The sequence below is a fragment of the Heloderma suspectum genome, chromosome 16, assembly GCF_057233095.1.
Source record: "Heloderma suspectum isolate Gila_16-S chromosome 16, 16-S_ref, whole genome shotgun sequence".
NCBI classification, from domain to species: Eukaryota; Metazoa; Chordata; class Lepidosauria; order Squamata; family Helodermatidae; genus Heloderma; species Heloderma suspectum.
Genome location: NC_139473.1, coordinates 9,006,673 through 9,027,680, shown reverse-complemented (window position 1 = coordinate 9,027,680; position 21,008 = coordinate 9,006,673). Strand labels below are relative to the sequence as shown.

Below are 21,008 nucleotides of genomic sequence, written 5' to 3'. Positions count from 1 at the left end.
AGAGGAGACATACCCCACCCCGGTTGTGTTGGACTACAACCCCAGAGGGAGAGCGAGGGAGAGAAGCTATCTTAATATTGTAAACACAAAGCCTCTATGTTTATATTTTGTGAAGCACCTTGGATTGCTCCTTTAGAATTCCAACTGGTTCTGACTGAAACCCAGAGCCTGCTACGCCGCTCTCTTGCCTCAAAGGGAGCTCAGTGCATGGAGGTGATCAGTCAGGCATCCATCTGAAATTGCATCACAGGTCACTTTCCTTCTGCCCTGTATCAGGCAGCCAGCATCCAAGGGGTTTGCACACCATCAGCTAGTATTAACAACCCAGGCCTATGACTGACGCCACCAAGTTGTAGCCTCGTATACATTTTCCACCAAGTTGCACGGTGATTTATACAAGGACACATACCCCATCTCAGATCCCTTGTTGTTGTTCAGTCGTTCAGTCGTGTCCGACTCTTCGTGACCCCATGGACCATAGCACGCCAGGCCTTCCTGTCCTGCGCTCTCTCCCAGACCGTGCTCAAATTCATATTCATTGCATCGGTGATGCTATCTAGCCATCTCATCCTCTGCCATCCCCTTCTCCTTTTGCCTTCAGTCTTTCCCAGCCTCAGGGTCTTTTCCAGAGAGTTTTCTCTTCACATTAGGTGGTCAAAATATTTGAGCTTCAGCTTCAGTATCTGTCCTTCCAATGAGCACTCAGGGTTGATTTCCTTTAGGATGGACTGATTTGACCTCCTTGCAGTCCAGGGGACTCGTAAGAGTCTTCTCCAGCACCACAGTTCGAAAGCATCGATTCTTCGGCGCTCAGCCTTCCTTATAGTCCAGCTCTCACAGCCATACATTACTACTGGGAAAACCATAGCTTTGATTAGACGGACCTTTGTCGGCAAGGTGATGTCTCTGCTTCTTACTATGCTGTCTAGGTTGGCCATAGCTTTCCTCCCAAGGAGCAAGCGTCTTTTAATTTCATGGCTACATCTGTGGTGATCTTGGAGCCCAAGAAAGTAAAATCTGTCACTGCTTCCATTTCTTCCCCTTCTATATGCCAGGAAGTAATGGGGCCAGATGCCATGATCTTAATTTTTTTAATGTTGAGTTTCAAACCAGCTTTTGCACTCTCCTCTTTCACCCTCTCAACAAGAGGCTCTTGAGATCCCCTTCGCTTTCTGCCATTAGGGTGGTATCGTGTGCATATCGGAGGTTGTTGATAATTCTCCCAGCAATCTTAATTCTGACCTCTGATTCATCCAGCCCGGCATTTCTCATGATGTACTCTGCATATAAGTTAAATAAGCAGTGTGACAATATGCAGCCTTGTCGTACTCCTTTCCCAATTTTGAACCACTCGGTTGTTCCATGTCTGGTTCTTACTGTTGCTTCTCGACCCTCGTACAGGTTTCTCAGGAGACAGGTAAGGTGGTCTGGTACTCCCATCACTTTAAGAATTTGCCACAGTTTGTTGTGATCCACACAATCAAAGGCTTTAGCGTAGTCAATGAAGCAGAAATAGACGTTTTTCTGGAATTCTCTTGCTTTCTCCATGATGCAGCGAATGTTGGCGATTTGATCTCTAGTTCCTCTGCCTCTTCGAAACCCAGCTTGTACTTCCGGTAGTTCTCGGTTCGCATACTGCTGAAGCCTAGCTTGTAGGATTTTGAGCATCACCTTGCTGGCATGTGAAATGAGCGCAACTGTGCGGTAGTTTGAACACTCTTTGGCGTTGCCCTTCTTTGGAACTGGAATGTAAACTGACCTTTTCCAGTCTTGCGGCCATTGTTGAGTGTTCCAAATTTGTTGGCATATTGAATGCAGCACTTTAACAGCATCATCTTTTAGGATTTTAAACAGCTCAGCTGGAATACTGTCATCTCCGCTAGCTTTGTTGTTACTAATGCTTCCTAAGGCCCACTTGACTTCACTCTCGAGGATGTCCGGCTCAAGTTCAGTGACCGCACTATCATGGCTATCAGGGACATTCAGATCTTTCCTGTATAGTTCTTCTGTGTATTCTTTCCACCTCTTCTTAATCTCATCTGCTTCTGTTAGGTCCCTGCCTTCTTTGTCCTTTATCATGCCCGTCTTTGCACAAAACGTTCCCTTGAGATCTCCAATTTTCTTGAAGAGATCTCTAGTCTTTCCCATTCTGTTGTTTTCCTCGATTTCTTTGCATTGTTCATTTAAGAAGGCCTTCTTGTCTCTCCTTGCTATTCTCTGGAACTCTGCATTCAGTTGGGTATATCTTCCCCTTTCTCCCTTGCTTTTCGCTTCCCTTCTTTCCTCAGCTACTTGTAAAGCCTCATCAGACAGCCACTTGGCTTTCTTGCATTTCTTTTTCTTTGGGATGGATTGAGTTGCTGCCTCCTGAACAATGTTACGGACCTCCGTCCATAGTTCCTCAGGCACTCTGTCTATCAGGTCTAATCCCTGAAATCTATTCCTCACCTCCACTGTGTATTCATAAGGGATATGATTTAGGTCATACCTGAATGGTTTAGTGATTTTCCCTACATTCTTCAATTTAAGCTGAAATTTTGCAACAAGAAGCTCATGATCTGAGCCACAGTCAGCTCCAGGTCTTGTTTTGACTGACTGTATAGAGCTTCTCCATCTTTGGCTGCAAAGGACATAATCAATCTGATTTCGATATTGACCATCTGGTGATGTCCATGTGTAGAGTCGTCTCTTGTGCTGTTGGAAAAGAGTGTTTGCTCTGATCAGCGTGTTCTCTTGGCAAAACTCTATTAGCCTTTGTCCTGCTTCATTTTGTACACCAAGGCCATGCCTGCCTGTTATCCTGGTGATTTCTTGACTTCCTACTTTAGCATTCCAATCCGCTATGATGAAGAGGCCATCTTTTTTTGGTGTTAGTTCTAGAAGGTGTTGTAGGTCTTCATAGAGCCGATCAACCTCAGCTTCTTCGGCCTCAGTGGTTGGGGCACAGACTTGAATTACTGTGATGTTGAATGGTTTGCCTTGGATTCGTACTGAAATCATTCTATCGTTTTTAAGATTGTACCCCAGTACTGCTTTTCCCACCCCTTTGTTGACTATGAGTGCTACTCCATTTCTTCTAAGGGATTCTTGCCCACAATAGTAGATATGATGGTCACCTGAATTAAATTCGCCCATGCCTGTCCATTTTAGTTCGCTGATTCCCAAGATGTCGATGTTCAATCTTGCCATCTCATGTTTGACCACCTCCAACTTACCTTGATTCATTGATCTGACATTCCAGGTTCCTAAACAAAATTGTTCTTTACAGCATCGGATTTTCTTTTCACCACCAGACACATCCACAGCTGAGTGTCCTTTCGGCTTTGGCCCAGCCGCTTTACTCTTTCTGGCGCTACTTGGAAATACCCTCTGCTCTTCCCCAGTGGTATATTGGACACCTTCCGACCTGAGGGGCTCATCTTCCGGTGTCATCTCTTTTAGCCTTGTGATACGTTCCATGGGGTTTTCTTGGCAAGAATACTGGAGTGGGTTGCCATTTCCTTCTCCAGTGGACCACATTTTGTCAGAACTCTCTGTCATGACCTGTCCGTCTTGGGTGGCCCTGCACAGCATAGCTTATGGCTTCACTGAGTTACGCAAACCCCTTCGCCACAACAAGGCAGTGATCTATTTGATTTTAATATCCCATGCTTACAGGGGGAGGGGACAGAAATAGGAAGTGAAGTCTTCTATAACTGCTTTAGTTTGCATTTATCTCTTGTTACCCTTGCTTATCTTCCTCCCATCCCTGATCTCCAACCTAAATTTAGACTGCAAACTCCTTGGGACAGGGACTTGCCTTTTCTTGATGTTTCTTAAAGCTCCATGAACACACAATATTATATAGCCTTGCAGCATTTTTACCCGTCTCTTCAGCCAAAAAAGGCTCCCAGAGTGAACTTCTTTCAAGGATTAATATTAAGACATTCCCTGCCCTTAGGCTTACAGTCTAAAAGACACAACACAAAAGGAAAAGGGATTGGGAGGGAGGAGGAAAAAAGCAAAACTCAGGTGGTAGTTCTTCGTTTCAAAGCTCTTAGAGGTGTTCTTTCTGGCAGAAAAGGGCAAAACCCTTGCCATGAAGTTTATCCTGGGAGGCAGAGGATATATATAGGACTTCTAGCCAATCAGAACGCTAGTACTGTCTCTCTCCCCGCTACCCTGGATTTTTTCTGTTTTTCCAGTTTTTCTTCCAAGCTGCCATCTGCATCACTCTAGTTTGCCCTGGGCTCAGATGCCTCAGATGTGTTGTTTGTAAAGGCAGCATGTTGGAGCTTGCAGCTGGAACAATAGGGCACGTTTGTTCCACATGAAACCAACGTGAATTCTATGGTGTGGCAGAGTGCAAGACAAAGAAGGAAGCTGCTTCCATGGTGTAGGGAGAGAGCCGCCGTTGAAGTAGCCTTTCAACATTTATTTACATCATTGGTATCCCTTCACACCTTCAGGGCTCCCAGCCTTCGACACTCCCATGGTGGCTCGCAATTAGAAAGTTAAAAAATACAATAAAATCCAAACATAAAAACCAAAAACAGCCGAAGAACCAGCAATTATGAACTCAAGGAGGCAAAGCAAAACAGCAACACTTCTTCCAACTCCTTAAATCGGATAAACACATCTTTTAAGAAGCCTGGGAAAATAAAGAGGGCTTTGTTTGGTGCTGAAATGACATCAGCAACATTGGCGCCAGGCGAGCCTCTCGTTAAAAAGTTGGGCTGCCACCACTGAGAAGACCCCGCTTTCCAGCATCCAGTCGCCAATCCTCACGGCGAAAAACCTTAGATGACAATCTAAGTGAACGGGCGGACTGGTACAGGGGAATGTGGGAAAAGCAACGGAGTACTTTAAAGTTAACCACAAGGTACAACGTATAGTTCCATATGACCCAGAATGCTTTTGTCATGCAGATTTCACAACTGTGTGCATTCTTATCGTCGCATATGTCACTCCCCAAATGCAAGTGTTTTTCAGAGGGTAATCATTTCAGTCAGTGCCCACTAGCAAAAGTGTTCCAAACCAGCCCTGATGAGCTCTTTATGTTCACCTAATGAGTTCATGCATTGAGCAGGGGGTTGGATTCGATGGTCTTATAGGCACCTTCCAACCCTACTATTACATGACTCTTATGATTCTGTGTAGGCATGAGATTCAAATTTGGGACCTTCTGATGTGTAGCTCAGACTTAGCTATTGCATCATCATTATTGGCGGCGGCAGCAGCAGTGTGTTGAACTGGGAGTCAGGAGATCTGGGTTCTGGTCCCCACTCAGCCATGGAAGCCCACTGGGTGACTCTGGGCCAGGAGCAGACCCTCAGCCCAACCCACCTCACAGGGTTGTTGTTGTGAGGATAAAACGGAGGAGGACTACGTACGCTGCTTTGGGTTCCTTAAGGAGGAAAAAGGGGGGATATAAACGTAATAAATTTAAAAAAAAAACATTATTATTATTACCACCCCACTCTTCTACCCAAATGTACCCACAGCAGCTTACAAACAAGGGGGAAAATACTCCAAAGAACAAACATACAACATTAAAAACCACAGAATTAAAAAGAAGGGGTTGTGGAAAGCAGCCGCTAAACACATCGTTATGCTGTATCAGCTCTAACACACACACACAGAGCTAACAAACAGTCCTAATTAAAGAATGAATTGAGAGCCAGCGACACAACCTAATTAACCGTAAGGCCATTGCAAAAGCACCCAGAGAAATATCATTTTCAGCAGGAAGTCACTGCCTTTCTGGCTTCTATCCCCCTTGGCAAATAAACTATGTAGCAAAGATTTGGCATGGAATTAAAGGGGAAAAAATCTATTCTCTTTTGTCCTCCACCCCACCTCCCTTTGTAAACAACGGGGATTCTAGCACATTACAAATCTTTGCTTCTTCTGGTAGCTTAAGAGCCTCTTTTGTGTGTGTGGCAAATATTATTGTCTCTGCATTTTTAGAAACTTGTACGCAAGTGTCTGGCTATTTAATCGGGGCAGGCCACCTAAGGCATTTTGCTGCCTGAGGCGAAGGACAAGATGGCATCTCCCCATTCTACGTACAGAAGCCAACCGGACTGGCAAGTTGAATCGTACTTACTGTCCAATGGCACAGTCTTTACCACACCATGAGGGCTGCAGGTTAGCTCAGGGGATGAGACGGCCACCTCCCTCTGCCCAATGGTGGGGCTGGCCCTGCTGGTTATTTCAGTTAATACAATTCCTCTTGTCCCACACCTGCCCCTCATAGCTACTAAAGAATGCGTCCACTTTTCTGCGCATTCTCCCAGTTTTCCCTTCTTCTCTGATCCACCAGCCTCCATTTTGTTCTAAGGGCCACCCTTTCGTCCAACCTACCTTTCCTAGGCACCAACTACTTTTCTTTCTGTCCTTCCTTCCTGCCACAGACAGTTGGGATGCAACAGGTTAAAATGTAGACGTTTCAGATAAAATCTGTGCATTTGTATCTGGTCTTTGGTTCCAGAGCCGGCGTCAAGGGTAGGCACTTGCTAAGCACCTGCTGGCAAGAACCCCTTGGAGTCGCTCCTCCTCTTCACCGTTGCAACCTGGTTGCTCACCTGCCTCTCGGTCTGGCCCAGACAGCGGTGGTGGTGAGGAGGAGAAGGAGGAGATGCCGCAGCCTACTTGCTCCCCAGCTCTCTGCCCATCAAGCAAGCAAGGGGCAGCCATGATGAGAAAGAAGATATGAAGCAACAGCAGTTGGTGATGATGGCAGTGAGAAGGTAGACTCAATGAGGGAGGGGGCCCACGGAGGGTGTCTTGCCCAGGGGCCCTCACAGACCTGGAACCAGCAGTGTTTGGTTCATCGCCCACTTGCCCTGAGACAGCAACAGAATCGATCCATTTGGAGCTCTTAGCTGCAGAACAGCAGCTAAGATTCTGGAAGCAAAACGTAAACTGGAGTCATGTCGGCTACTTGTACAGTCATAAAAGGGCGCCATCTAGTATTGTGCACTCCGATTGGCAGTGATCCAGAAACTCTTGGGTAGAGAGAGGCGTTTTCCCAGTCCTGTTACCCGAGATTCTTTAACTAGGGGTGGGGGGAGAAATTCAGGGATAGCCCAAGCCATTTGGGTGCCTGAGGTGAAGGACAAAATGGCGCCCCCTCCCATTCCGTGTACAAAAGCTGACAGGACTGGCAGATGAATCTGTCTTCAACACTGATGATGGGATAACGTCCCCTACTGAACCTGAAGGCAGCAGGCTAACTTAGGGAGCGGAGAGCAGGCTACAGGGCACACAGCTCTCTCCTTGAAACCTTGCTGCTGCCTTTCAGCATCTGTCGCCCAAGGCAGCTGCCTCACCCTGCCTAATGGTAGGGCTGGCCCTGCAGATACTGAACCCAAAGTCTTCCTGTGCTCTCTACCACTGACTTGTGGTCCTTCCCCAAGTACATGCAGATGCTGATACAACTCGTTGACCTTGGTTTCGCTCCTGCTCAATATCCTAAAGCAGGGCATGCCATTGGGTCAATTTTACAGGCAAAGTCCTATAAGTGTTTTACCCAGGCTTGCTTCTAGATTGACTTGAGCTGAAGCAAAGGAACCTATGCTCGTCAAAAGTTCACAGCGGGTCTTCTACCAAGAGGGTAAAAAGAGGCTGAGACTTGATTTCCCACTCAGCGATTGCCTCCTGCTTTGGATTCTCCGCAGCGCATAACGTATGACCTACCTGCTTATTCTAAGCAGTTAGAAGCAACATTTTCTTCATCTGTTTAACTGGCTGCAGTTCTGTGCTTTGCTAAACAAACCTAACATCTTGGTTAATTGCCTCTGGCACATTCTGATCTGGGGACATTCTAACCCTACTTCATCTCATGTTACTGCCTTGAGGTGCTTCCAGAAGCCGTAGCCCTGCCTCGTTCACAGAATTTTATGGGAGCATCCAGACAGCGTAGTCTTCATCTTGGAACCGGTCCCCGTTTTCCCACTGCTTCTTCCATCTTTTTCCTTTCTACACACACACACACACACACACACACACACACTCTGTTAAGGAGGAAAAGACGGAATAGCCGCAGAACGTATTTTGCTTGGGAGACCTCCAATTAAGCACCCTAAAGGAGTTGCAGATTGGCATGCTCCGGGAGACAGCGGAGGACAGGAAAGCCTGTCGTGCTATGGTCCAATGGGTCACGAAGAGTCGGACATGACTGAACGACTCAACAACAACAACAACACCAATTAGATCTCTCCCTCCAAAATAGTTAAGAGAGTCCTATAGCTCTGTTAATCCAGTATCGGGTTCCAGCTAATGATTCACGAGGTTATTTTAGGATGGGGTTACCCCCGGTGGTAAAGCTGGTACAACTAAAAACCCATTTAAAAGTCTCTTACAAGGGCGCCAAGGTCAATTCCCTACAAGCCATTCAGCCTGTTCTATCTCTGTTTTAGTGATGTGGGGTCGTTGTTTTTTTAAAACTGAAGTGGAGAGTTTTAAAGAAGAAATTCTGGAAAATATTCCTATGCAAATGAGGATAATTTGCATTGGAAATCTTTTAGTTTGCATGAAACGAACATCTGATGCCCTACAGCGTGAACGAATTTAGCATGTTTATTTTACTTGTATTTAATAACAACAAAGCTAAAAATAAAAGTAACTTGTGTTAATTTTTTGTCCCAGTACACTACAAGTGTTGGACCTGAAATATTTGAGGGCAGAAATTTAGGGCATCTCCACACCAGCCTAAAATCCTGCATTTAAAATTTTAAATTTAAAAAAGTTTTTAAATTTTAAAAGCTTTAAATGCAGGATCACGATGACTCCCTTTTTCATCCGCTTCCTTTCCCCCCTCCCCTTTCCCCCTCCTTCTCCCTGTATCTGAGTCTTCCATATCTTTCACTGATCTCACTCCTCTTCTTGCACTTTTCCTCTTTTCACGGAGGGAACTCAAGCGGAACACAATGGGGCAATTTGTTGGTCACTATCTGCGATCTATTTAAAAACAGAACAAAGGGCATTTAGTGCAGGAGATGCCCCGGAGGGTCAGGGTGTCATGTAAAGAGCCCGCAAACTTCTGTGAAGGAGTGATCTCAATCGCAGGATAAAAGCTCTGTGTGAAGAAAGCCTAAGGGCGCAATCCTACCTGGGTAGGCGGCTGCCTCCGAACTCGGAGGTGACCACCTATCCAATGCAGGGCAGGAGAAGCGCAGAGGGGATCATCCCCTCCGTGCTTCAGCCGCTCTGCATTTGCAGCTAGACAGCTGATTTCGGCTGCCTAGCCACGGGAAGGCAGAGCAGGGGAAGTGACTGCCGGATGACACACTGGATGTGTCATACCGGCATTTCCGCCTTCCCTGCCCCAGAATGCCCCCAGGAACGCCCCATTTCCACCGCTCCAAGCGCAGAACGCGGGGCCGTTCCGTACTGCCTACAAGGCAGGGCGCGACAGGGGGGGGAGGTCAGGTCTCAGGGAACCGACCTCAGAGCGCAGGCCCCAAGGTCGGTTCTCAGAAAATGACACATCCTACAGCCGTCTAGCAGCTGACTAGCAGCCATAGGATTGCTCCCTCAAGCACACAATGTGATTTAAATTTTATATTATGTAGTTGTTCTTATTGGAATATTTGCAAACATTTAAAGTCAGAAGCATGTACTTCCCTTACATCATTTAAATTCAAAGGGAAAAAACAAAGGTTCTGAAAACTGTTGATGCAGTAATAAACCAAAGAACTGTGCAGGATATGTGGGCAGCCCCTCATCTGCAACATGTCTTATATTGTATTTGCAGCTGGCATCCATTCATCGATCCTAACGAACTTATGAAATAGAAAATTTTCTACTGAAAAATAAAACACTGGAAAAAAATTCCACCCTGCATCGCTAGGACCAGAGCAGCTCAACCAATAGCAGCCTTCTGATTGCTCAGCCCTTCTGTGACAACCTAACAGCTGAGCCAATCACTTTAGAAGAAGCTTCAGCAACATCACCCCCACACACACACACACAAAATATATTTCTGAATGTAAAAAGCCTAGCCTGAAACGCCTTCCACAGGCACCAACAATAAAGCAGTCATTTCCATTACCTATGACAACCCAACTGTGTGCTTAGCTAATTAGGTGTGGAATTAAATTCTTACAAGAGATCCAAGATGGTGAAACGGAGTATAATGACTCCCCCAACCCAAGCCAGGAAACGAATCGTCAGTCCAGAATTTAGTGGCAGAGGAGGAAGTCATTTTGCTGCCGTAAACGAAGGAACAACTTCTAATTTATTTTGGATTTAGGAAATTAGCTGTCAAGCCTTTAGACTGAGGATCCATCAGATGCAACCTTGGAGAAATTACTGTCTATATTTGCTCAGCTTCACAAACTGCAACAGAGGTTATAAAATGTATCAGTATACAAATTGCTCCCTAAACTGGTTTTTTTATTGAAACTTGTCGGCTATATCTTTGTCTACTCATTATTTCCCCACCCGATTTTGATGGCTTTCTTGGTTTTTTTTTTTTTTTTTAAGGCTCATTTAGATACGACAGACCAACATGTTGCTTTGCTTCCTAAATCCTCTGCCCCAAAGATGCCCCAAGGACGTTATCGCACATAAACTTCGCTTTCATCATTAGTTGTGCGGAGGTAACCATCTCTGAACTCTGATTTGTTTGCACGTGCAGGGGTTGGAGCGAAACAGTCGATTTTGCAATCAGGACGGAGGTTGTCATACCTGAATCCAGACTTATAAGACTGTAAGAAGAACCATGCTAGATCAGACCAAGGGTTCATCTCTTCCAGCATTCTACTCCCACAGTGGCCAACCAGCTGTCTGTGGGGGACGCCCACAAGGAGGAGACGACTGCAATAGTACCCTCCCGCCCATGTCCCCCAGCAACTGGTATACAGGAGCATACTACCTCCAATATTGGAGGCGGCGTATAGCCATCAGGACTAGTAGCCATTGATAGCTTTATCCTCAATGAATTTGTCTAATCTCTTTTAATGCCATCCAAACTGGTGGCCATCACTGCATCTTGTGGAAGGGAATTCCATAGGTTAACTCTGTGCTGTGAGAAGAAACCCTGCCTTTGATCTGTCCTGAAACTTCCACCGATCAGCTTCATGGGATGACCCCACTGGGCTCTAGTATTATGAGAGAGAAAAATGTCTCCCTCTCCATTTTCTCCAAACCATGCATGATTTCATACACCTCTATCATGTCTCCTGTTACTCGCCTTTCTTCTATGCTAAACTGTCCCAGACTTTTAACCTTCCCTCATAGGGGCATTGCTCCAGCCCTTTGATCATTTTGGTTGCCCTTTTCTGCCCCTTTTCCAACTCTAAAAAAAAAAAAGGTAAAGGTGTCCCCAACCAGTCATGACCGACTCTAGGGTGTGGTGCTCATCTCCATTTCTAAGCCGAAGAGCCAGCACTGTCCGAAGACGCTTCCGTGGTCATGTGGCCGGCATGACTGAACACCGAGGTGCACTGAACGCTGTTACCTTTCCCGCCGAGGCGGTGCCTATTTATCTACTTGCAATTTCTTGCTTTCGAAGTGCTAGGTGGGCAGAAGCTGGGACTGAAGATGGGAGCTCACTCCGTCACGCGGCACTCGGGTCTCGAACTGCTGTCCTGCCAACCTTCCGGTCTGCAGTTCAGCGTCTTAATCACTACGCCACCGCGGCCCCTTTTCCAACTCTACAATATCCTTATTTGAGGTGCACTCCCTTTTTGGAGTGTGTATTCTCCCACTCAAGGGTCTCCGAGGCAAAGATTCTAGAGATGTGGGTGTGAAATATAGATCTGGAGGTTGGAGTGCAGTAGGCCGAAGACACCGCCTTGTTGAGCATCGAGAACCCTCCATGGTTGGTCAAAGAACAGGGGAAGCGGGGAACATGGCCATGTGTGTATTGGCCCCACCCTCAGCAAAAGTAACCTGCGCCTTACGATTCGCAAGGAGAGATGCTCCTGCAAGATTAGATCTAGTAGCTCAGCTCTTGCAAAGCTCATCTCGCTTCTTTTGACATTTTCAGTGGAGAAATACTTGGCGGCAGTCAGAATTTTCAACAGATGAGAAGGAAAACAAAATGAAAGGAGGTGGGTAAGATTCAGAAGCAGAGCAGAGCTAATCTTCTCCCGTACTCACCCACAGGTGATCTGCAAGTCTATAGCTATGTTTGCACATCACAAAACAGTGTGCTGGTGCATGCTCCTCAATTGTTCCCACATGGCTTCGCCTGCAAGTGGGAGCAGCTAAATAAATCACAAACCTTCTGCCCAGTTTGTTTATTGTAGCGTGCGAACCAGGAACTTTGACATGTCTCTCTCCAGACAAGCCAGATTCATAAGCCAAGAACAAACCATGGCTAATGACTCTGGCTTGTCTCGGAAGAGACAAGCCAGAATTCCCAGTTCACACATCACTGTCCTGTTGGAAAGTCAGGTGTGACTTACAGGAGAGTTGCTTTATATACAGAAAGCGTGGCAACACAGCATTTAGTAGTGGAGGCAATAAACGCAGGCTAGAGCCAATTTAAAAGAAGTTCAAATCAGCTTACTTTATTAGTGCTTTTATACACCTCATCAAAGAAGGCTAACACTATTTAATTACAACAACAGCAACAACAACAATAATGTTTATTACTGAAAAAGTTTATTGAAATTGTTTTTAGCTGTTTCAATTGTTTTACATTTTGTACATTAAAAATTTTAGACTACGTTTTATGATTGTATAATATTGTGGTTTGAATTTTTTGTGAATTCTTGCATACCGCCCAGAGATCTTCAGCTACTGGGTGATTTAGAAATGATATAAATAAATAAGTAACTACAAGCACTCCCTAAAGCTGGATGCGTGGATGTGACAGAAGGCATAAGATATGGTTACTTGCTTCCTCTCTGCAGAGACCACATGGCGCTTGTTGCAGAGGCAAGAGGAAGAAAGTGGAAGAAGGAACAGGAAGGGGAGGGAGCAGGAAATAGGAACTGATCAAGCTACAGGACATTCTCTCTCGCCCTCTAGTGTCTGGAAGCATGCGGAGTTATTCCTATTATCCAACATGTCCAAGGCAGGTAAGTGCCAGGAACAGGTTTAGAAGACAATGCAAGCTCTAAGCCGGCTAGGTGCAGGCTATGAACAAGAATCCAGGCAAGGGCAACCCACAACCACAAGGCAGTTCAAGGTAGAAGCCAGAAGGGTTCAATCAGAGAGCTAGGGACATCTGACTCCAAGGGCTCCAGATCTTCCTTGGATGAGGAATCCCCCAACAGAGTCATGACAATCGTGATAAACCATGGGCAGAAGATCCATGGCTTGTTTAATTATGCAGTGTGCACTAGCACACTCATTCATTCACTCACAGCAAGGCAAAATTCTCTAGAATTCTGGTTTATTGCGACGTGCAAATGCAGCCAATTAGTTTAGACATCCTCTGCATTTCAAGATGGTGTGATTGCACCTTACAGAATCAAACCAACTCTGATTTCCAACAAACTTCTAAATCTTATTTAAATAAAGGTGTTTTTTTTCCTGTGCAGAGTGCTCTCAAGCCGCGGCATCTCTCCCCTCAGGCCAGAAGCAGTGGGAGTTGCTCTTAACTAGTTCCCAGTTCCTCCCAGGAAGAACAGCTCATTCAGGCTAAATCCAGTGGCTTTCATAATGTTACACTCCTCTTGACTAAACATTCTCCAGGGCTCCTGAAAAAAATACTTCTTTGCCTCAAATGTCAACAGCATTCAGAAACATTTGCAGTCTTCATCCGAAAGCCAAGTGTGCTGTCAGCCCACAAGGAAAGATATGTGTGTTATTAACAAAGGGAAATAACCCACATGATTTTAGAAAACAGACATCTGTGATCCAGGCTGTCACAAAGCAATTCCCAAATTCATATTGACACCGTGGGAGGCGTTGAGGATGCAGGATCAAATTCACAGAGGGAGGTCCAGCTTTCCATCTCCCTACCTGACTTTCACACATCTGAGTTTCTCCCTCCAGTGCACCTGTATACAGCTCACAGGTGCTTCACAGTTGCCACCCAATTCTATGCACATTTACTCAGAAGGCAGTCTCTCTGCGTTCAGTGGGGCCTACTCCTAGCAGGATTGCAGCTTGGGTCACGCAAATCAGCTATCATTACAAATTATTAATTGGGCACACCAAAATGTATAAATTCCATTCGTTTAAAATTAAGAACGGGTGTGTCTGCTTAGCCCTTACTAATCATACTGCAATCTAGATGATGAGCATTTTCCCCAGTAAATAAATGAAAAGCACTAAAGACATTTGCTGAAATAAGTAAATAATTTTTTTACGTAACCGCAGCAAATGCTCTTAAAATACGTTGCTTTTTGGCAGCTTAATTTGGCAATTTAACTGGAAGTTTATTCAAGGGCAGGACTTTGAACCCTCGAGAGAATTGCCTCCCTTCACCAAAATCTGAAATGTTGCCCCTTGATTCCCACTTTAGAAAGGTATGAAATTCCAGAAGAAGAAGAAGAGGAAGAAACCAGACAGGTACATCCAATGGAGGCTGATAGCTCCCATGTCAGTGGGGCGGTGGATCCACTCTGGATTTCAGTCAGGACTTCAAAGGAGCTATCCAAGGTGCTGAATGTATTTGGGGGATAGGGTTCAGCCTCTTCAAGAACTCCTTTAGAGTTCTGACTCATTCTGACTGAAACCCAAAGTGGATTCACTGCCCCACTGACATGAGAGCCACCAACCGCCACTGAGTACATCTTAGGTCAGCCTTTCCCAACTTGATGTTCTCCAGATGTGTTGAATGACAACTTCCAACACACACACACACCCCCATTGGGCATGCTGGCTGGTGGATTATGGGAACCAGTTTGATAGGTTTAGCAGTATGCCAACTTTTCAGTCGCATGGACCAATTCATTAGGCATCAGTGGTGTGGAGATTTCCGGCCCACACTGCAGAAGAGTGAGTGAATGAGAAGAGGAGTTCTTTGCACCCTCTGTAGGAGACAGATCGGGTGTGGACGGGTGATACTTGGTCGCGGGCAGAAACACTGACAATCATGTGGCGTGGTAATAAACACACTGCAATTCCACAGGTGGGTGGGAAAAAATGCTCAGGCTGTGGGTAGCGGGTGAAGAATGCAGCTACCTGAGAAGCTCAGATTTCATTTTCTTAAAAATCAAACCAATTTGCTAGACCTTATGGCTATGAAGCTCAAAACAATGGAAGTGGGTGGTTTTCCCCTGCTAGTTGCTGTTCTTGTTTGCGCCGTTCTGTTGTTGTTTTAATTGGTTTCCTTGTACATTGCACTGGGTGTTTTATGACAGGCAGGTAGCTAATAAGCATTATCAATAAAATCAGCACAGTCGAATTGCTTCATAGAATAGATTCCGGTTGCGCCAAAGGACAACATACAGGAGTTTGGGAAGGCAGACTCAAGAATTTGCAGAAAAGATAAGCCCGCAGGAAAGACCTTGCAAGAGGAACGGAGGGCCCTTTCCTTTCGTCTAACAAGCAGTTTCGTCCATGCACCCACCACACCATTTCAGTACCTGGAGCCGAACAAAACGAACCGCCAGTTTAACACTTAACTAGCAAAACCACATGAAGGCCAACTGGATCCAGCCGACAGAGAACTGAACTTCAAATCTGGGAGTCCTGAGTTCTAATCAGACCCCTGCCACAGATTAATTCTAAGGCTTTCGGCAAATCGCTGTCAAAAGCCTTTTCACAAGTGACCCTCAGAGTGCCTTTTAGCCTCCATTTGTATTCATGTGCAAACATAGTTTTGTGAATGCGGTTTTGAACGTGCAGGAATTTGGTTTGGGGGCCGGTCACCATCACTCAGCCCAACCGACCTCACAGGGCTGTTGTAAGGATAAAATGCAGAGAGAGAGAGAGAGAGAGAGAGAGAGAATGAACCACACAGGCCACCCTGAACCCCACAGAGGAAGGACTGGATAAAAATGTCTTCACTAAACAAAACAAAACACGTTTTTGAACTGATTGAGAGCTGTGCAAGAAGGGAGATTTACATTTGCCCACCAAAGTTCATGAGTTAGCCTTATTATATTATATTAACCCTATAAAGGCCCTCCATGCTGGCTGGGGAACGCTGGGAGTTGTACGACCTTTTTCTGTCTAAACATGCATAGGATTGTGTCCTAAGAGTAATTAATAACTCTCTTAATTAATAATTAATCAAATTATCTGTATCTTTCAAAGAAAAGAAGTCACACTGAGTTCAGTAGGGCTTACTCTCAGGTAAGTGTATACATATGATTGTGGAACAAGTAATTCTGTCCCAGGAGAAACATGTTTCTTGCTTATTTCTTTTCCCTGAGATTTTAATAACTTCTTTATTCTGAGTTTTGGAATAAGAACCTAAGGACATGAGAAGAGCCCTGCTGGATCAGACCAAGGGTCCATCTACTCCAGCATTCTGTTCACACGGTGGCCAACCAGCTGCCCAGAGGAAACCCACAAGCAGGACATGAGTGAAACAGCACCCTCCCGCCCACGTTCCCCAGCCACCGGTGTACATAGGCTCACTGCCTCTGGTACTGGAGGTAGCACAGAGCTATTGGGACTAGAAGCCATCCATAGCCTTCTCCTCCAGGAATTTGTCCAACCCGCTTTTAAAGCAATCCAAACTGGTAGCCATCACTACATCCTGTGGTAGTGAGTTCCATAGTTCGACTATGCGCTGCGTGAAGAAGTCCTGCCTTTGAGGTGTCCTGAACCTCCCACCAATCGGCTTCATGGGATGACCCGGTTGGATTCTAGTATTATGAGAGAGGAAGAAAAATGTATCCCTGTCCACTTTCTCCACACCATGCCCCATTCTAAGTTTGGGGACTAACTGTTGATCTGTAATAATGAGATTGTCTCAGAAACCTGAGAGGGATAAGGAAATAGAAAGTGTTTGGGGAACCATGGGTCTTTCGCTTGGATGACCCCACAGAGAACAACAGTAAGGAAAAGGTGTTCTCAGCGCAAAGGTGAGGGGATTCTGCCATCACCAGGCAACGGGGACCAGTCGGTCATCTCCTTATTCGCATGTTTGAAAACACTGAGCTTGACTGAGTTAGAGAGCAGATGTCAATCATTCCCATCATTTGACAGACGGCTCATTAATAGCAACAACAAACACAGCCAGTGAGGTAAAACCCGGTTGCAAGCTTTTCACTAAAAACTCCCAGGGACCTGTGACAAACCATCATATAACTACGACTACAGTGAGAGAAGGAAGATTGTTCTCAGAAATAATACAACACCTTTCTTCCAGAAATGGGTAATTGTGTGAGCCATTTTATCTGACAAATAGATGAACAGCAATACTACCGCTTCTGTCCTGAGGTGGGGAATGATATTCTGATTGGTCGAGAGGGATTCAAATCACCAGAAATAACCTTTTAGATCTTAATGGTACCACTCAGACCAAAACAAAGCCATCACCCCCAATGTTATAACTCAGGAGCACAATGACATCCAAGGAACCTAATGGATCACCACTGGGTCCCATGCAGCAAGAGCTCAATTGGTTTCTTATTGGATCCTTTAAGAAACACTCAGGCAGCTAAATTCTATCCCACTGTATGAGATGTAGCCCATCCCACCTCAGCAATGTAACTGTGACAGAAGTAGACCAATTTCGGAAACTGAACTGCCTAGGTGCATATCCAAAATGAAACAGGAACCAAGCAAAAAACCTATCATAATTTAGGTACCTTTTATATCTGTTCAACTTTCAAAATTATCCCCCCCCCCTTTTAAGTAAGCATTAGCTCTATGTAAACTGAAGACCAAAATCACTTCAAATCTCACTTCCCCCATGAACTAGTTGGGTGGCCTTAAGTGAGTCATTGTCTCTCATCCTCAGTGGCCCCATCTGCAAAATGGGGATAATACTGCAGACAGAGCTCACAAGGCTGTTGTTAGGATTGCAAGATTATGCATTTATTATTATTATTATTATTATTGGGGGAAATAAGAGAAGGGGAGAAGTGAAACAAATCAGCAATCACTGCAAACGCTATGTGTATTTGGCAGATTTGGGGCAGGGAGGGGTAAGAGAAAGAAGTAAGACCGGTTCTAGAAGTAGTTTCTATACAACCTTCCTCAATAATGGGGGGGGGGGGAGATCTTGTTGGCCCCAACCCATCCACAGCGGCCTCCCGCGCGTGATCACATAAACAGGAGAGGCATACCCCCCGGCGGAAACCACCACATCCGGAATTGTCCAAAAAGGAAAAGGCCGAGAGCGCCAGCCCCCACCCTTTCCTCGAGCCAGAGAAGGAGCCCCCTTTTACTCACCCACCCTCTCGGCCATGCCTGCCCGCCTCTCTTGCTGCCTGTCCTCCAAAAGCCGAGCTCCTTTTGCTCACGCCCCTTTCCCCTTTAAATCCGACCGGTGGGAGGTGGGCTGGGGTCCTCCAACTCTCTCTCTCACACACACACACACACACACACACAGAGAGACCCTTCTTTCATTTGGAATGCTTTGCGCGGGGCTGGGTGGGTTTAGGGTTGCCTGGAAGGAGGAGGGAGGGGGGGAAGGGGCCACCCACACACACGCACCCACCCACCCACGCACTTCCAGGAGCCGGGATCCGAAAGGGGAAGAGGAAAAGCGGGCTCGAGAGCGCGCCTACGGGAAGCGCTGGCTCGGAACAGGCCCTGCTGGGGGAGGGGAGGGGAGGGGAGGGGAGGGGAGGGGAGGAGGAGGAGGGCGGCGGGGAGAGGGGGCTGCGTGTGGGGCTGGCGGATCAGCTGCCACGCCGCCTCCGGAATCCGATCACGGGAGGACCCGGGGAGGGGGTCGCGTGCTTGCTTGCCTGCCTGCCTGCTTGCTTCCTGGTCCGCGAACGTTCTATAGAACGTTCGGAGCGCGCGCGTTCCGCGAAGTGGCAGCAATTCGGCCCTCGGCGCTCCGAAGGCGCCGGCCGCGTTCCAAAGGGCAGAGGCGCGCTCCGGGGCGGGGAGCCCAGCGGCCGGAGGAGAGGCGTGGGGGCTGGGCTGGGCTGGGGACAGAGCTGGCCGGTGGGCAGCACTGGGGAGGTGGGGTGGGGGGCCGCGAGCTGGGCGCGCAAAGATCTCGCCTGCCGCCCTCGCCTCTCCCCAGAAGGGAAACCACCGCGGCGCCCTCGCCTCCCCCGTTCCCCACGCCCAGGCCCGGCCTTACCGACGTTGGCTCCCTCGGAGTTCCCCCCCCTGGATCCGAGACCTCGGCTGGAGAGGGCGGCGAAGGCGACCCTTTAATTAAAGATGACTTAAAAGGGCAGTGGCGGCTCGCTCGCGCCGGCTTGCAAGCAGCCAAGACCGGAGGAGAAGCGTGAGGCCGGCCAGGCAGGCTGGGTAGTTCCCCCCACCCCGCACGCACCCCCCCCACTTTTCTCCCCCCCCCCTTTTCCGGGCTGCTCCTTCCCCCCAGCCTAGCGGCCGGCGGCTTGCGACGCAGCCGTAACACGCCCCTCCCGCAGGAAGGCCGCCCTGGCGACAAGTGGATTTCGGAGGCAGGGGAGCGGAGGACCCAGAGCGCGCCGGGCCGGGGGTGGGCAGCGACGACTCGCACAGGGCAGCTCCCGGACTGGACCTCCTCATCCTCGGGCCGGATGGGGGGGGGCGCGCCGAGGTTACGGCCTGGAGAGGCTGCCCCCCCCCCCAGCAGTGGTGTTGGAGGAGTCAGCGCCTTTCGCCTGCCGGGCGGCCGAAGCGGGTGACGCCGACTTCGGTGGGGCTGCGCACCCTCCCTGGGGTCCAGTCAAAACCAGGCAGGACGCTGGAGGAGCTCCCCAAAGTGCTGAAGCTAGTTTGGGGAGGGGGGGGCCAGCACCTCGGATAGCTCCTCCAGAGTTCTGACTGCAGCCCAGGATGGATTGACAGCCCCACCGAAGCCGGAGCCGCCGCTCGAGTGGAAAGTACGATCGCGCGTCCGTCCCTCCAACACGCGCGCAAGCAAGTTTTTGGCCTGCCTTTGATAGGGATAGGGCTTGCACCAAGTCGGCGTTCCGGTCCACCTATCCCAGGATTGTCGACACTGAGTGATAGCAGCTCCGCGGAGTATCGGGCAGGATTTGTTCCGGTTCTACCTGGAGATGCCGGGGAATGAAGCCAGGACCTCGAACACGTAAAGCTGGCGTTCTGCCACTTGTCTATGACCCTTCCCTTAAAAATAAAGTAAGGTTCTGAATAAAGGGGTTGATTTAAATAGCACAGGAAGGTGTCTTATACTGAGTCAGATCCTTGATCCATCTAGCGCGGTATTGTTGACACTGACTGGCAGCAGAGGCTCTCCAGGGTCCCCCCCACCCCCCACCCTACCTGGAGATTCAGGGGATCGAACCTGGGCCCTTCTTTATGCAAAGCAGGTGCTCCGCCACCTCTCATAATTATATATGTACAAACAGCACACAGGTGGTAAAATGTCATTGTTCCTAACCAAATGGCCATTACAGTATACATCTGATCCAAGGAAGTAAATCTATAAAATTCTACAAGGACAAATCACCCGTTTTTAATCAATCTATATTTTATTTGAAAAGGATAAGAACAGCACAAAATGACATGGACTTACACATGGACATGGACTTTATATGTTGCAGAACTGATACTTTAGTTTCATTAGATATATAATTCGTTAATTCCTTTGTTTCTTTAGTGATTTTGATTTACTATTATGTATGTTCTTCTTTTGGATGCATTTTGTTAACCTTGTTTTGAAATAAAATAAAATGTATACAACTGAAGGTCAATGTCTATGCAGTCTTTGATCCAATATATAAGGTAAGATAAAGTAAATGTTACAGAGGTTAGGTTTCTTATAACCACGTTTTGGCTCTGCATTATGTGCTGGAATTCACTCTAGATGTGAGTTGTCTTGCTCTATGCTACAGCAAGATGTGATGGTGTCACCAATTATTTGGAAATCATGTGAATGTTGAGATTTCCCAGCAACTCTTGGGATTTAGAAGTCCCAACAAAAGGAAATATCAGAAGATGGTTTGCTCACAAATGTTTTAAAACCCACACCATTTATACCTATGGGTTGGTGAAGAACTATGACACTGGAACATTTGTTGAAA

General features: G+C 47.1%; 1 protein-coding gene across 5 annotated transcripts in view; it reads right to left on the bottom strand.

The window, feature by feature from the left end:
- The window catches only part of CUEDC1 (CUE domain containing 1), an 85,415-nt gene extending 66,086 nt beyond the window's left edge, over positions 1 to 19,329 (bottom strand). For 2 of the 5 annotated variants that reach the window (XM_084822444.1, XM_084822445.1), the window contains exon 1: positions 18,762 to 18,835. The gene's annotated coding sequence lies outside the window, so the exon portion shown is untranslated. Of the gene's footprint in view, positions 1 to 18,240; positions 18,836 to 19,108 lie in introns of those variants that run through there. The other 3 variants (XM_084822443.1, XM_084822440.1, XM_084822446.1) reach the window with 3 other exon arrangements.
- Between the last annotated feature and the right edge of the window lie 1,679 nt (positions 19,330 to 21,008).